Genomic DNA, 5,218 nt, shown 5'->3' with positions numbered 1-5,218 from the left:
TCTTTTGCCTTTAGGGAGCAAAATCTACAACAAAGTCAAACATGATTCTCTTTTTTTGGGGATTTCTCATGCACAGGTTTTTTTAACCCAGGGTTTCTCTAACGCCGGCTCTAGGATGAAACGTCTAGCACCAAAAACCTAATGCCTGTGGATCATCGTTGTTTGACAAAAGCAAGCTGGTTGGCCTTTCTCGGCCATGAAATCGGCCGAGGCGTCCATGGGCTCAACTTCTGCCCGGCACGAATTTGCACTTTAATAAGGAATACAATACAAGATACATTGACGACTAGGTAAACAACATCATGATGATGGATTCATATTAAATAAATTCATATGATAACATTATTAAATAAATAAGCACAATTTTTTAATGATTCAATAAATTTTATTAATTTTAAAATTACAACCTATGTGAACCAGAAATGGTCCCAATAATAATTAAAATATTTTTTATATATATTAAGAGGTTAATTTTTAGATTTTACACACATATATGAAAAAATATTTAGTTAATTATAATATTAATAATTTTAAATAATATTAATAATAATGATTTAATTATAAATAATTTACCATTCAAAATAGTAGATAACATTAAACGTTTATTTAATCATATTTAAAATAAATTATTAATCTATTAATAAAATTAATTAATTAATTAATAATCAATAATCATGAATTTATGGTTCTCTAATCCTAATAAAATTTCCAATAAAACGCCAATAAGACAATTGTCAATGGAAACTTCACCAACTTATTATCTTCATGTAAAATTAGAACCAAATTATAAGAGGTTAGCATTTAAAGAAAAGAAAAATATCTTAAGTTTTAGAAAATAGCTCTATTCATGTAAGATGGATTCTTACGTGAAATAAATGACTCCTCCTAACTATGATGTTGCCATTTTCATATTTGTAAGTTAAGACATGGTTAACAAAATATATTCAATGCTTCATAATTGTAAATTTATTCTTTTCTACCATAGGTATTTATACTTTGATTTGAGTAATTCTAGACATTCATCTTTTTCTATTGGGTTAAAATTTTTCCATATATTTTATTAATCATTTTTCACAAATTTTTTTGACAGTTTATCTCCATTAAATGGTGTAATTAATAGTTTATATATGATAAAAGCATTATTAGGGGAATTTTGAGGTCTAAAATGAGCCTCTTAAGAAAATTATAAAATAATAGTGGAAATTATAAAATAAAATTAGATTACATCATCAAATTTTAAAGGGAAAAAAGAAAGAAGAAAAAAACTATTTTTTCAACTCGTATTTTCAACTTATCTTCCTATGGGTTTACTCAAATTTTGAGCGACAAATTTTATTGGATGCAAAATTTGATTCTTCAGTCAGGAGTACCCATGTTGCATACTTTCGATGGACCCTACTACATGAAAAATGAGAAATACATGAAAAACATGATTGCAATCACGTTGTTTCATGTATTTCTCATTTTTCATGTAGGAGGATCCATCAAAAATATGAAACATGGGTACTCCTTGGATGAAGAATTAAATTTTTCATCCAATGAGTACTCTCGCACGAAATTTGAGTAAAATCTTAGAGAGATGCGCTGAAAATACGAGTTGAAAAAGTAGTTTTATTATTTTATTATTTTTTAATCTTTGACATTTTTACTCCAAAAATGGTGAATCATCCCCCATGGTTGACATTATCATGTTGAATCTTATTGGTTCTTATAAAGTATATTTTGGTTGTACATTTTTCTTAGGAGACCCATTTTAGAACTCAAAATTCCCCTAATGTATAGTCAACAAGTGTGGTGAAAAAAATCCACATTTGAAATAAAAATCTAAAATCTTGATCAACAATAGGCTTAGACTTACTAATTCAATTCAATATAATTTGATAGGGAATAAACCATGAACTACTAAGAATTGTTGCACTATAAATATATGAGCTAAGTGTGAAATACTAAGCTTTTTTTCCTAGCAATTTGGAATTTTTATAGCCAATTTCTTTTCATTCTTCTAGTAGCTATATCCCATCCTACTTAGGTATTTTTGCTAGCAATTTAAGACCACTAGAGATATTTATCTCGAAGGAACCTATTAAGAGAAATGTTTTTTGGTGGCTTGGGTGCAGGGGATATGGACAAACGACTGAATCCTGAGATAATTTCTTCTAATTCTGACTGAATTTCTCCTTCTGCTTCCACTGGTGTATCTGTCATCTACTATTAGACTAACTATATTAATAATTCCCTTTCTCCTTCATATAACCATCCTTCCTTTTTAAAACACCCCAACCCTTGTTATCGGGCATAAATCATACCATAGGCCTTGTTGCTTTTAAAATAACGAAAGTGCGTTGAAAATGCAATATACACGGGTGGAGGGCTTTCGTTCCAAAGGAATGAAAAATACACTATTGGCACTTTAAAATCACTATATTGTTAATTCAAAAGAATTAACTATCGGTGCTTTCTATTTCAAATTGTGTGTTAGAAACACAATTGACACTATCAGCAGACTTTTATTGCAAAGGGTCAGAACAATACTATCGGCACTTTAATATAGCGATTCCCCGATGCGATCTGCCACGTGGCTATCGGAAATCACTATCGGCGATTCCGAAAGTCCACAAAATAAGCTCCTCTCGCTTCAACCTTGTGATGCAATAACCTTGCGGACCCGAAAACTTATCAACCCAGCTATATAGGATCTTGGTTCTAGACTGTCGGAGTTTCAAACTTCGGCAGCTCCAAAGGACCTTCCCACTCCACTTGCAATTCTCCGATGCGATAATGGTTCAGACCCGATACGGGTGTGAACCAAATTCAATAGAATTTCAGGTCCGGAACTCTGCTCTGGCTAAGTATTTTTATGATTTCCTGTGTAAAACAGGATTTTGGCCGCGGAATTCTATAAGGCAATTAAAGAAGCCTGCGCTCGACGATATGAAGGGAAAACACAATCTGAGGGCTTCAACCAAGATATTAATTGGGAATAAGGTTAATTCATTGATATTTAGACTCAGAAAAAGGCCATTAAAACTGATACACGCATCTAATTAACATTCAACAGAAAGCCATATAATCAGATGCAAAGAGAGGTTTTTCTTCAGATGATAATGCTTCCGGCATGACTCCCACTCTGAGCGTCCTGTTATTTTATTTATAATTAATAGATAAAGCTTTCTCGGCCATTATGCTCTACAAAAGCATGACTTTTTACATAAAGTGATTTAAAGCAATAAAGCTACTACAGCTTATCATAAAGCGATTTATTACAAATTGATCTTATTCTTAATTTTATCATTATCATAAGCTAGAAAAGCATGAAAATTGCAGGCTAAAGGACCCTACTCCTTTGCCTGTAGACTTTTTTTTAATTTTTGGAATAAGTTTCAAGATTTTCCCTCTAAGTCACATGCTCCTGCATCATTTTTCCCATTATTTGTCAACATCTAATACCAATCAGCCAATACCACCCATTTTATTCCAATCCAATTTGAGTTCATATTCACATTTTTAAAAATATGATGTACTCATCCTCTTTATATTTCTCCCTATTCACTGATATCTCTTTAATTTCATTGTTCAAGCTATTGTCTTTGCTCTAAGCACTACTAAGGATATCACATAAAAGCCATTGCAAGCCCCTCATCATAGTTCCACCACTGAAATCCTCTTTATAAGGCCCTATACTCAACCCATTACATGAGCCCTGGGGGTTTTTCTATATAGATCAAGGCACTATTGTGGTAGGAAGGAAAAGCCAGCCTTAGTTCTTGTTATTGGGGTGTGTTTTTTTGTTCCAAATACCATTAAGAAAATCTAAAAAATAGACATTATGAGCCGCTTTTCATAATTCCATTAAAGAAATCCTTCTTAAAATATCCTACACTTAGCCTGATATATGAGCCTTGGGTTTTTCACTCTACTAGTGGAAGCACTATTGCGAAAAAAAATAAAACTTAGCTTTACTTCCTAATATTAGGGGTTGTATCTCTTTTTTCTCTATAATGTTAATTTTTCTAGTCATTCTTATTTGCATTACACTTTGAGATCAAGTTTCCATAATATCAAACTCTCCAGGAGGGTTTAATCAATATATAAGTAATGTTTCTAACATTCCTCATCAATTCCCAACCATTTTTTGTGCATACTTCCATTGATATTTTGTTTGGGTGTGTCATCTATAGAATTTTTACAAAGGAAAAAAGTAATTTAATCATGGACTTTAATGGGGTATGGTCTTCTTTGTGATAAAAAGTGTCCAATATATCTACCAATTTTTACCAGTTGTTAGTATACATATGTTATACACTCTATTTTTATATACACTCTATTTTAATGATATAGATATACATATGCTTGTGTATACATTATGGAAAATAAGGATTGCTTAACAACCGCATAGACCAACACATTTAGGAGGCATTTGCGATGACAAAACCTTTTCTTTTAGATCACTACATTTCACAGTTTAGTGTTTTTAATGTTTTTTTGTTTTGTTTTTAAGTTTCTTAATATTACCAAAAAATTTCACTAGGATTTTCCTTGTGAACTTTTGGCTTCATTTTCAAGATTGATACATAGCTTTCCCAAGTAAGTTGCACAATTGAGTTATTGCGATAAAGGTTTAAGGGTTTGCTACTTACATTTTTAATGAAATAGCTTACAACATGTGCATCTTAAAAGCCTTTTATGCATTCTAGGCATTGATGACAACATGTTTGTATTTCATTCACCATCAGACATCATATATGTTGACATGCTTCTTAGGAAAATGTTGGTTCTTCTTATTTTATGTCAAATAATTTTCTATAATGCGAATCCAACATATAGGGTAGAGGGTTAGAATATTAGTTGTCACAAGTGAACCTTGGTTTTGATTTCAAGGGCTTGATAAGCCAAATTGTTTTTTTTTTGGTATGGAGCAGGTCATCAAGGATTTTAAATTTTGCATAATGAAATGACAATGAATATTATAATACATCTCGAGATAATTTATGTCGATAACATTTTGGGGAAAGTTTTGATTTTCCATTTTCCTTTTGTAATGTCATATAATTTCCTATGATGTGAATCTAACATATGGTATAGAGGGGAAATTTATTCGTCATGTCATAGGTGAGAACTACATAGTCATATCTGAGGTTATGTGTTAGTCAATAATCATTATTTATATTTTGGAGTAGGTCATTACGATTGCATATTTTTCATATTGAAATGCCCATTA

Source organism: Pinus tabuliformis, chromosome 3_1 (assembly GCF_031772625.1).
Source record: "Pinus tabuliformis cultivar Carrire ecotype Pingquan chromosome 3_1, CPIR1, whole genome shotgun sequence".
Classification (NCBI taxonomy): Eukaryota; Viridiplantae; Streptophyta; class Pinopsida; order Pinales; family Pinaceae; genus Pinus; species Pinus tabuliformis.
This window is presented reverse-complemented; position numbering follows the sequence as displayed.